Source organism: Ambystoma mexicanum, chromosome 8 (assembly GCF_040938575.1).
Source record: "Ambystoma mexicanum isolate Mex_15411 chromosome 8, UKY_AmexF1_1, whole genome shotgun sequence".
NCBI lineage: Eukaryota > Metazoa > Chordata > Amphibia > Caudata > Ambystomatidae > Ambystoma > Ambystoma mexicanum.
In genome coordinates this window covers 402831130-402844207 of record NC_090929.1, presented here as the reverse complement: position 1 = coordinate 402844207, position 13078 = coordinate 402831130, and the positions used below count along the sequence as shown (strand labels likewise).

Below are 13078 nucleotides of genomic sequence, written 5' to 3'. Positions count from 1 at the left end.
GGGAGGCACACATCATAATGTAGGAGATTGGGCTGAGGGCCCTGGACCATGACGGTGCCATTTAGGACTGGAAGGGGGCCAAGAGGACCTCCTACCGGGTGGCAACATTAATGGGAGAAGAGGAAGGAGAGAGAAGTATGACCATATGAAGTGTCCATTGTTCAAGCGAAGGAACGACAAAGAGCATGTCGATGAGTTTGTCTGGAGGAAGCACTGACATAGGTGTCAGCGATGGGAAGGCATGGATTGGAGACCAGGGTGCGCATTCTAGAGCTTCTTCCTTCTAATCTTAGTGAGGAGAGTGAGATAGGAGATAGAAAAGCAGTTCGAGAAGATGGGGGAAATTGAGAGCACCATAGTGGGTGTGATAGAGGGAAGAGAAAGGGCAGGCGAGAAGAGGAGAAGAGAAGGAACACTGCACAGAGCTACCCCCACAGGGTGCACAAGGAGGGGATTTGTGAAAAATGGGGGGGTAAACAGAGGGAGCAATAGGCAATAGCAGAGCGCAGACGGAGACAAGTAAGCAAGGACAGCAACAGGCAGTGAGTGGAGAAAGCAGTGGGAGCCAACTTGGCTCAGCTCAACCTAGAGAGGAAATAAAAGCCTGGAGGGCAAGTGTAAGAGGGAACCTAGAGAAGAGGAGAAAGTCCTAGTGGACACAGCAAGCAGTGTGCAAGCACACCTAGGAACATTTGCCTAGAGAGGAGATGGAGAGAATGCTGGAGAAATGTGAAGAACTGTGATAGAGGCCAATACATTCACCTAGATGGGAAAAATGAAGAACAGGCAGGGGAAACATGAGAAACAGTGATGGAGGCCAAAACAATCACCTAGATGGGGAAGAAATTCAGAAGATGCAAAGAAATGCATAGAAACAGTTGCAAAGACACGAAAACAAGGTACGGCTACCTGGGAGAGAGACAGCCTAATGGCAGTGGTCGAAGTGTACTAAAAGAAGTAGTGGAACTATGCTCCCTGCTGGCTCCCCCACAAACCTTATCGCCACACCCCCTCCCAGGTGCAATCCAACCCCCGAAACAAACACGCCGGCTATTTAAGGGAATGTTCAGTGCAGTGCACTGAAGTGCAAGTTCCAACTTCTTCCTACACTTATTTGAAAACTAAACCATTTTAAAAATAAAAGTATAGGAACGTAAAACAAACAAAAAATAAAAAGTAGAGGAGCACCGCTGCCGCCCACTTCAACCACTACCTAATGGATGCATAGTGCAGGGTGAGATTTGCATTGAAATGGAAGTAAGCATGAGGTAGGGCAGTTTAGTAGGACGCAGTAATGGCTGCGTCCCCTCCCCGCACCTTGCGGTCTCTGCTGGTCAATGGCTGGACTGCATGCTCCCACTCTGCATTCCGACCCCTTCGTCGCCAACACCTGCATCACACAACACCGCGGCATTGAGCCTCTGCCTCTGTTGGGGAAGAATGCACCCTGCTGTCTCCCAATATTGTGCCCTCAGCCCTTGGGGTCTTCTCTGGAAATGGCCACGACTGGTCAAACGACCCCTGTAATGGTCTGTCACTGAAAAGAATTGTACCAGGGAAAACTTTCCTTATGGATGCTTGAGCTTTCTCGAGCGCGGTAAAGGTCCCCACAAATGTATTCATCTCCTTGACGAAAGCCTCGCCAAACAGTAGTCCATGAGCGCACCTGTTCAGATAACACAACCCTTGCACTGACTATAGCCCACCTTCCTCCCTGAGCTGCTGATTTTTCCCCTTGTACCGTGTTTTATGGATTGTCTTCTGTGTTTATGTCTCAGCGCCCGATGCTTGCGGGCTTTTGGCGCTATAGTAATAAATAAATGATAAATAAATAAAAGAGCTCCTTCCCCTGCTTCATAAGAGTCTAGGTCCCCTAATTTGTTATCCATGTTTAAAAGCAAGCTTCTCCACCTCCCGGAAGAGATGCCGCAATTTGCATTTCCGAGCATACACACAGTGTGTTGTGCCCAATTCACTAACTCCTGCACATCCACCAGTTCCCCTGTGTAACAGGCTCGCTCTGCGAGGTTCATGATTTTTGCAATGGGCCCTGCTAGGTTGAACGCTTTATCCTCGCAGCTCTTCCACATTTGGTCAATTCCATTTCTGAAGTCTGTGGATGCCTTAGTCATGAAAGTGGCCAACTTAGGATCCAGCTCTGGGGTCTCGGCCACTTTACCCAGCAGCTCTGGTCTAGGGCACTCCACTTTTAGCCGCAATCTGATCTCCTTCTCTAGGGGCTTGCACATTTTCTGAGACATGTAGAGCACTACCCTGGGAGACAGTACCCAGTCCGTCGATCTAGGGTACCTTATACTGTCTGATTCGAACATATCGTTGGGGGTCATCCTGTGAGGTCTCCACTGCACTGGATTTAGGTTCATAGGTATTCACTATGTCCCCTGTTTGGGTCTCGGTACCTGTGTCATCATCAGTGTGGTCGTCCTTTTCTGTGGATTCCTGCGGATCCCCTGTATTTTCCGCCCTTGCTGTAGGGGGGTATAAGGCCAGGCAAAGCTGTTTTCAGTAAGAAAGCAGTCTTCAATCTATTAACATATCAACTCCCTCCTTGGGCTTCTTCTTTATCCCCTTATTTGAGCCCGGGGGAGTAGAATAAGCCTTTCTCCTCCGGACAGGTTTGCTCCCCTTGTCAGTCCCCTTCTCGGGGTTAACTGTGGATGGCCCCTCCTCAGTACCATCTTTGTCTTTGCCAGTGCCTTTATTCAAAATATTCTTGCCCAGAAGGTTCTTCAGGACCTGCAATATGTCCTGAAAGGGTCTCACTCCTAGTGCCTATGCCTTGGCTAAGGAATCCCCTAACACCTTCTTAAAACTTAAGGTGAATTCAGAATCGTGTTCTGTCAACTCTTCCTGTTCACTTTCTCCACTCCAGTTAAGGTCTCTCTGGCTAGAAGCCATGTATTGTCTATATGGTGCAGCGTGTGCTAGCTAAATAAACTGCACTGAAAACACTCGGTAGAAGTGAACAGAGTATTTAGCTCTGAAAACCACTATGTATGTTTGAACAGAGCTTTTAGCTCTCTATATTTCTTTGTTTAGTGTACAGAGGTCAGCGCTGATGCAGCAGTGGGCAGGAAAAGCCTCTGCTCCGGTTGCTCTCATGAATGCTTTGCTCTTGCGAGCTTTATCCTGATTGTTGCACGCTGCCCTTTTCTCTAAGGGCATGCGCAATATGCAAGTTATGGCGCTAGCACCTTGAGAAATGTGGCGAATATCGTCGCTCGGAGCACAAGCCGATGCCCTGAGGTGAGCGAGTTCGCCCACGGGCCGGCTCGCCTAGCTCCTTCTCAAGGTGCAATGATGGCTACCGAAAGATAGACGCGATGCGGCCGCACTCCTCCAAGCGTAGAGCACAACCGAATTTAGGCACGTGGTCAGTAGGAATCGCACTGGCCACTTAATCTCGCATTCAGCTAAGAGCGACAAGCCGAATTCTCTGCTCTATCGCAGGAACTATTCTGCATCTAGTACCATAATCCTCATGCAGCAATGAATGTCTGCTGATATCACAACTCATTTAATTATACAATGCTCATAAAAACGCTATCATTTCCATATATTATGCATTATAATTGGAGCACAATCCCGAGGTACTTTTCTGTTAGAGTGCAGTCAAAAGAAGAGGAAGGGGCCCAGGCAGGGCAGGACCTGGGGAGGAGTGCATCCTGATGGACCAGGAGCAGAGCACTCTGGACTACTAGAAAGAAAGGAAGTATGGGGGATAGTAGTTCCCTTTTTCGTTTTCTCTTTTTTCTACAGTTTGTTACTAGTGTTTTGCAACAGAAAAAGTTGAGTTTAAAGTTTTGAAGGGCTGCTGGAGAGTAGCTAATAATGAAATTAAGCATAACGCTCGCCTCCGGTCTTGACATAGAATTACAGAATTCATATCATCTTTTGAATCCTTTGAGAACAACCACATTTAATGAAATAAAAACAAGTATTATTACAAAGGGTGGGCCAAACAGATAACTTCTATAAATATAAATTACGGGAACTCCAACTGAACCCTGGAGAAACACTTAACAAATTGGGGGCCCGAGCACAAAACACCATCTCTTTGACTCAGGAAGAAAACTGTACCTGAAGTAATATAAGCTTTAATAATTGAGCAGTATATACATTTGTTGCCACATTACTTACAAAGGGCCGTCCTTCAGTTAAACAAACCTAGTCTAGCACATGCTGTAGAGACCGTGCAAAATTACGCAGAGGCCAATAGATATTTAAAAATATCCACCGGGGTGAAGAAATTAAGAAAGATCAAAAGAGCCTTCCCTGTCCCCGTCTTTTTCCCTAGGAGACAGAAGACCCACAAGAGACAGGAGTCAAGACAGTATCTCTAAACCAGTGTTAAAACTGTTGGGGAAGGGAACCCAAGTGTGAAACAAATATTGAACTAGTGGGGAAGAGAACCCCATTGCGAAGCATTTTTGAGGGAACTGTGCTTTTGAGAGAAATTGATGCCGAACTAGGCGAGGGAAGCCTAAGTGAACTGTATGTTGTTGAACTGTGTGAATTTCAGGCCAGGCAAGGGAAGCCTGGAAGAACTATATCTCATTGAACTGTGTGAACTAGCCACCCAAGGTCTTGAAGAACTCTTATTGGTCAAGCTTGAGGAAGGGAGTGTTATTCAACTCCATTGCCATCCTCACTTATTTTTGATGCACTCTTTTGTTTTGACTTATTTCCCACCACTTAGTTATTGTAAAAGCATGAGGGAAAGCATGGTTTCAGACATAGACATTGCTTTCTTTTGACTACACTGACTCTGATTACTTTTATGTAATGGTCGAGACTAATACCATTATAGATTTAGGGCCAGCTAGGAAGTCTCCAACCCCCATTTAAAACTTAATAAAGGTGTTGAAACTTATATCTTTGTGTCCGTGGCTACCTTCTGAAACTATGACTACCGATAGATAAACCTCAAGAACCAGAAGAAAAAGTGTTTTCCTTTTCCACCGATCAAATAGAAGTTCCCATTAGGAACGCTGACCTGTGTGCGTTTGAAAAAGACATTGGGCCTCATTACTGGTCCGGCGGTTACCCTGCCGGTGCTACCGGCAGGTTGCCACCGGACCTGTAATAATTTACTGGCACCTGACTTCGCGGTGCTACCAGGCTATTACAAGTCCAGCGGCCGGGAAGTCAGGCACCAGTACATTTGTTAATCGCCATTCCCATAGGCCTATGGGACTCTATGGGAGTGGTGACACGGGAGCACCGTTAGAAACGGTGCCAGTGCTCCCGAGACAAGTCTGCCACTGTGGTCACTGTGCTCAACAGGGTCAGACCGGTCAGGCACAGTGGCTCCGGCAGGCAGACTTGTACTTTACCGGTTCGGAAACAAGCTCATCAGCACCCTTGTTTCTGGACTGGCAACATTATAATGAGGCCCATTGATTTTGTTTTAAAAGAATAATATATCACTGAGATCCCCACCATAAAAGAGGACCCCAAAATGGCCACTATAGAAAACCTATTGAGGCAATTAACAGCCTACCAGATCCAAGTCAAAATACAGGTTGAGGCTGGGTTGGATCAAATTGTTGCCTCCCAGCACAGACCTTTCCTGCCCCACGGAGTGTTACAGCCTTATAGGGAGGGGAAAGACTTGGATTTTTTTTTTCTCAATTTAGCAATCAATCCCGCTGGGGGGATGACTTAAAAACTTGTTTCGGGGTCCTCTCTTACGAGGAGAATTACAAAATTCATATCAACTTTTGAATCCTTTGGGAACTACCACATTTAATTAAATAAAACAAGGATTATTACAAAGGGTGGGCCAAACAGGTAACTTCTACTAACAGAAACTAAGGGTAATCAAATTTAACCCCAGAGAAACACCTATCGAATTGGGAGCCTGAGTACAAAACACCATCTCTTTATGGCTCAGTAAAAATCCTTACCTGAGGTAATAGAAGCTTTAACAATTGAGCATTAAATACATTCCTTGCCTTACTTACAAAGAGCAGTCCTTCAGTTAAGCAAACCTTAAGCAAACCTAGTCTAGCAATGGCTGTTGAGACCTGCAAAATTATGCAGAGGCCAACAGACATTTAAAAACAATCCACCGGGGTGAAGAGATTAACAAAAAACCCTGTTTTCCCTAGGAGAAAGAAGACCCACAAGAGACAGGAGTCAAGACAATTTCTCGAAACCAGTGTTTAACGATCTGGGAAGGGAAGGGAAAAGAACCATAGTGGGCAAAGATAGGGAGGAACAAAATCAAAAGGAGGACAAGTTTTTAAACCCACCGCAATCATGTGTTTCTCCTATGGGAAGTCTGAACATTTGGCTAGACAATGTTCATTAAATAAACAGGAGGAGCCCATGGAAGTTGGTTATATGACTGGAAGAGAGTGGGACAAATTTAGCTTCCCCGAAGAGGAGCTTGTTGAAACTAAGAGTAATTTCTTCTGCAGAGTTACACCATTTAAAACACACCATTCCAGAAAGGTGAATGGGGTGCCAGTTAAGGCCTTCATCAATTCTGGCAGCAAGCAGCCAGCTGTAAGAGCTGAAATAAGCTCAACCACAGACCTGGAAAGGGGACATCCTGTGAAATTCACCTGTGTTCATGGGGAATGAGAAATATATCCCAAAAAAAGTCACCATCCGAGTCCAGGGAAAATCAACACAAATAAACACTGCTGTCATTCCCGGCCTTCCGGAAGAGACCATAATTGGTAGAGATTTTCCAAGATTCGAGACCCTTCCAAAAATGCTATTCCGTATTCCCCTTTCGATTCCTGGGAAGAGGAAGGGTTTATACCTGAAAGCCCTGTCTGGAGGTGGGAAACTAAGGTAGGGGAAGGAGCTCCTCCCCTAGGGGAAACCACAGATCAAAGCAGAAAGAATAGCCCTTGGGCTGGAAGCCCAGTCTTTAGAAGAAGGGTATGTGATGAACATAATGGTGTCATCACGCCTTGCCCAGTGTGACCTCTCCCAATGTGGCCAGGAGACGGCAGCCGCTACCTGATCCTGACTCTGTGGGTGGCTATATGAAGAAGGATCACATGGGGGGAGGCAACATGCAGGGGAGGGACACAACATCATCAGACAAGACATACAATCCCCCTTTTTCTTTTGAGGATACCCCCTCCATTCCCCATGCCTTAATAGCAAATTGTCATAACTCCCCTCACACACCTATGAGGGTAACTGAGAATAATGTTCTATACTCTGTATACAAGCCATCAAAAACTGACTTGCCTTTCAAGACTCCTAAGAATACTTTTCCAGACACTGTATACAAGTCATCAAGAACAGACTTCCCTTGCCCTCAATACAAAAGTGCTGTAACGAGGAAGCTGAAGGGCAAGAGCACAAGCTACGCTCTAGTTGTTGCAAGTGCATACTTGATGCCGGGACATTTAAACCACTGAACAACAGAGAGATGCTGGTTGGATAAGTCTTGTCCTCTCGGTGTAGATACAGGGACCGCTGGGCTGGTGGGAGGTCTGTGGAGCCAACTGGCTTGCAGAAGAAGCCGAGGAGCGCAGACTGCAGGAGATGCTATGCTGTGAGGATGCCAGAAGAGGAAGAAAGGCTTCCAAGCATTCGCAGGTACTGAAAGGCAGCCACCAAGCTGCTTGAGCACACAGAAACTCAGAGCAGGGGAAGGGCACAGAAGCTACATAGCAAAGGGAGCGGGACGCCAAAGAGCCACTGCACGCTTGCCACAGTAGAACCAACCCAAAGGAAGCAGGGACACCAGGGCATTTCGGCAATCTTTCTGAAAGCAAATATAAGTAAATGAAGCATATGAGAAAGAACGAGATTCAATATTTCTTAAATAGACAGAATGGAACAAATATAAGAGACTATCAAATTTGCAAGTGTGCGCACTATACCTATGAGAGAAGCCCTGGCAGGAGAGGGCATTGCAGTGCAGATTCAAGTTACAAGTGTGTTCGTATGAGAAAAGCCCTGGCAAGAGAGTACACCAGGCAGATTCAAGTTGCAAGCATTTTCATATGGGAAAAGCTCTGGCAAGAGAGTATACCATGCAGATTCAAATTGCAACTGTGTTCATATGAGAAAAGCCCTGGCAAGGTTAAGTTGGACAGTATGTAAAGTACATCACATGAGAAAGTCCTGATAAGGATACATCCGGAATAGCCAAAGACTGTGCTAATATGTATTAAAGAGAAGAAACCTAGCAGGAGAGTACATCAGGTATCCTACCAAGATTCAGACTATTAGCCAAGTTGCTTTGCATAATAGTTGTGTTGTTGATCAACAGAAACTCGAGGAACTGATTTTCTTAAAAGTATAAAGCAGTATGAAGAGAAATCCAGGGGAAGGGATCCATCCTCTGGAACTGTATCCTTTTGGAACTTTTGTGTCGGAGGTACGTATTGCTTTTTTTTAACATTTGTACACTACTCAAAAGGCAAATAAATGTCCCTTTGCACCTTACAGTTGCTTTTTATAATGTGAGGGAAGAATAGTACTTTGGACACACATTTTGCTTTTGACCTCTTGACATCGCACAAGCTCCATAGTTTTGTTTTAGGTAGGGAAATACCTCTTAGAGTAGGAACAGGGAGACATTTTCCAACCCCTTTTTGTTCCAATAGAAATGTATGACCAAAACCATAGGTCCCCTGTGTCAAGGCCGGATTGAGGAATATAAGGATGGCAAATTGTGTGGCATCTAGTTGTTCCAGGATTTGTTCCCAAATGCCAAGCATCTCACAGCCAATTCTGTGAGCTAGTCTCAAACCTGGTTGATGGGTGTTGAGGAGGGAGTTTTTGTCAAGATGAGATTGAAGTTGCTTGATCACCAGTCTTTCTACTACTTTGCCCATGTCAAGTCGTTTGCAGATCGATGCGTCTCACAACTAGCAGCCTATTTGCTTTTGTACTTTTTCCTCGCAGAATAGAATAATTTCTGCCACGCACATAATCCAAATGCTGGTTCAAGAATCCCTCTCCTGAACATACTCCCAGGAACCAAACTCTTTCCTCAGGGAAAAGTCCAGAAAAATGTTGTTCACAAGAGAAACTGGTTGCAGAATTGAAATTGTCCTTTCAAAGTGATAAGAATCATGAGACCAAATTTCTGTGAAACCCTGTGAATCACGGGCATCGGAGGAAAGGCATATAGGAACTTGCCTGACCAACTTAAAATGTTCCTCATAAAGATGTGACCCCAAGAGTGAACTATTTACTTATATGGGTTAACATTTTCCACACTAGATTCTTCATCTATTCCTAATATGGAGGTCAGGTTAGTCAAAATGAACCACACAAAAACCAGTTATATTTATATGTTATTTATGTACATGCCAACAAAATTATTTCTGAAAACAATGTCTGATGCTGCAGCTGAATTAGCTCTATGTAAATCACAATTAGTAATTCTTGGTGATTTTAACTTTTCATGCAAGATACCCTATGATACGCCCACGAAATTGTTGATACTATCAGTGGCTGAAAGAGCACTTATTCCCATCCTGGATCAACCAATACATATAGAGGGGGTCACACATTAGATCACATTTTTTACATTCATATCATAGTGTCAGTACACCATGTGCCTTCAGCCCATATGGTTGGATCATTCATTTGGGAATTTACTTTTAGCTTCCTAAAGAAACAGTGCTGCAATGCACAGTGTGAGGATCCAGGAATGAGTCGTGGACACAGATGACTTATGGTTTTGGCCAATAACTTTTGCTGAAACAAAAAGGGTTTGGAAAATGCCTGACTATCCCTATTCTAGGAGGTATTTTCCTGCCCCCTTTGATTCCGTTCATATGATTTTCCAGCCCCTGGCTTGAATGACCTTTGGACAGTATTCTGCATAACACAACCTTCCAATAACGTTGCATCTTTCCTCATCTCTTCATTATCCGCACAATTAACGTTTATTCTCTTGTGCCTTCAGCCCATATGGTTGGATCATTCATTTGGGAATTTACTTTTAGCTTCCTAAAGAAACAGTGCTGCAATGCACACTGTGAGGATCCAGGAATGAGTCGTGGACACAGATGACTTATGGTTTTGGCCAATACCTTTTGCTGAAACAAAAAGGGGTTGGAAAATGCCTCACTATCCCTATTCTAGGAGATATTTTCCTGCCCCCTTTGATTCCGTTCATATAATTTTCCAGCCCCTGGCTTGAATGACCTTTGGACAGTATTCTGCATAACACAACCTTCCAATAACGTTGCATCTTTCCTCCTCTCTTCATTCTCCGCACAATTAACGTTTATTCTCAAGGCTGATCGAGCTGTTACACTACTGCTGTTCAGCTTTCATTTTTGAATTATTTTCTGAAACTGGCAATGATCATTTGAGTGTACTTATATTGCAGCAAACACTTCCGAGACGGTGGCCTAACAAATCTTGCCCACTCAATTCACTCCGGTCCTAAGTGTTAGTAACCAATGTCACCCTCTTTTGTCCCCAATACTAAATGTTAGTAACCCATTAACTACACTACACACAGCACACATTCTTTATCTCATAAACTCCCCTAGAGGAACCTCAGAACTGTTTAGTTCATTTAAGACTCTGACTCCACCAGAAATGGAGGACTTACTTGCTATGGCCCAAATTCTCAGGCTCCACTGTGGACATTATAACGCCAGACCACTCTGTTACTCAGAATAGCTGGTTTCACAGCTATCGTTACTTCAAAGTTCATTCACATGTCTGACTTTCTTCGCACCTCATCCACACACATGCAGCCTTCAATTGTGCGATATAATGTTGCCACTTCAATCTTTCCTTAACACACACCGGTCTTTCTTGTCGCTTGCCAACTCACCGACTTTGTGCGTTTCTTTCTGGTCTTTCAGTTTTGCAATTCACAAGTCAAGGTTAGTACCACAGGCTTGGCCTTGCCTCCCCAACCCTGCCGTGCACCCGGGAGTGTTGCTCGCATCCTTGAAACACAATGCAGCCTTCTTGTTTGCGATTTGGCCTTCTCCACGTATCTTTTGCAGCCTTTTGGAGGCAACAACCTCCTGCAGGGAGCTCCTGGGGTTCTCCATCCTCTGCTCTTGTCCCTCGGTCCGTTGCTCTGCTCCAGTAGGTTCGCCTTTGTCCCGGAATGTCTGCTCTTACTTGTGTTCCACCTTGCTCAGAGTGTCTCTCTATGTTTCGCTTTTTATCCGCGTGAGGAGATCTAATTGGTATCAGGTCTATGCACTTAGAGTCAAGTGCCTGACTTTGCCTGACCCGATTAGGGCGACATGTCCTATGCGATATGTAAGAGTTAGCCTTGTTGCTCTTAGTCGCCCTCTTCCTCGGCCCAGTGCTTGTGTCGAGGGGGGGGGGGAGAGTTCAACACTGGAGAATCCTAAAAAAATAGGATGGGTCATGTGTACTGGAAAGGGGGAATACCGCATCTCACCATTGGTTGCCTCACCCCCACTCCCCAAAGATCCTCCTGCACTGGGCTACCTCCAGGAAATGGATCCAAAAGCGATGGCCGTGTCCTGGCCACCTGGATGACAAGTCCCAGAGGACTAGTGGGTGAGACACCCTTTGGTTTCTTACAGTGTACACAGAGTCCAAAACACTGTCCTATGATTACCTAAAGAAGGGGGACAGATAAAAATAGCACCATCATAAACAAATGTAGTGGGAAATCCCTCGGGGTGGTCTGGACCTGGGAACCCTCAATCTGAAACACGTGACCAACACGATAGGGATCTGCAAAGGGGGTGGGCCTTAAGCTACTCATATGAAAAAACAACATAACTAGAACAAGGTGATGTAATCACAGGACGGTCACCTAAACTAGCCACCCTATATGGCAGTGGGGAGGGTGGTTCTTTACCAGTGTGCTGGTCACATGGCCGCTAAAGCCCATCTACAGGGGGATGTGGAAGAGGAACGCTTGACAGAGTGACGTCCCTGGGAGAACCAATCCGACAGTAAGTTCATGAGCTCTTGGTAGGTGGCCAGCCTTAAAAGGATCTATCACAGAGTTCACTAAGGTCATTATCTAACAGGTATCATGTGAATGTCCCCTTTCCCACGAGCTGCAAGGTGCAAGGTGTCTCATGCTGACCAATGGCAGTGTATTAAAATTCTGGCGGTCAGCACAAATGTTACTACAGTTATAACAAGTTTCTCCGGGGTGGGGTGGGAATAAATGTGGTACCACATGGGGAGGCATTGTAATGGGAAACTGTTAAACTCTTTGCTTCAATTACGCTTCACTAATCAACGTAAACTTCGAGAAGGTAATGGCCATAAGCCAATGAAATCACTGGGAAAATTAGAAAAAGGGAGTTCCCCAAACTTGCAAGGGTTTTGTTGGATTTCACACCGTTGTATTTCTTGGCATAAAATAACTGTTCATACTCCATTCAGATGCCAGCCTCTCGATCAGATCTGTTTGATTTGTGCCCACCAAGCTGTTATAAACAGCTTTGCTTCTTGCCCAGTGTTTGTTCTACTTTTTGAGTACATGGTTTTTATTTTGCTCTAATTGGTGGACCCCTGACTACATTTTTGGAGGCCCCAGCGAGATCTCTCAGTCTTCCCCAGACCACTGAGGGTATCCAGGCCACCCTCCCTGAGGACCTGGATCTGGTGACCGCAGACCTGTTCACAGCGCATCACAGAGGTGGCCCAGCAAATGGCAGGTTTGCAAAGGTCCGCCGGGTCCCGAGTGACATCCTGTGCTCAGTGGAAGGGTGATCCCATGGTGGAAGCTCAGTAATGAGGGGACTTGAGAGTATCCAGGACGTGACCATAACCGTGCAAGAAGACACTGCACAGTAGTGAATGCTTACGGAGAGGAAGGGATAGATTATTTTTATGGTGTATAGGATGCATCCATGGAGAGGGGAGGATGATCGGCCGTAGTAGTGTAGATATTAGAGCATGCCACCCGATAGGGAGTGTGCGCTGGTGTGGGCACGCCTGCGGTAGAGCAGGAGGTGTGCGTAGTGTGAGAAACCTGAAGATGTCTCCCTGGCTAGTCCCCGGGGATCCGTCATTTAGGTGGCCTGGACACGGCCATCGCTATTGGATCCAGTTCCTGGGGTAGACCAGTGAGGGAAGATCACCTGGATGGCGGTCCTCA

At 45.6% G+C, this 13078-nt stretch overlaps 1 protein-coding gene across 1 annotated transcript in view; it reads left to right on the top strand.

Moving 5' to 3' along the window:
* The window catches only part of CIMIP2A (ciliary microtubule inner protein 2A), a 511305-nt gene that overhangs the window by 464284 nt on the left and 33943 nt on the right, over positions 1 to 13078 (top strand). The gene's annotated exons all lie outside the window — the stretch shown is intronic.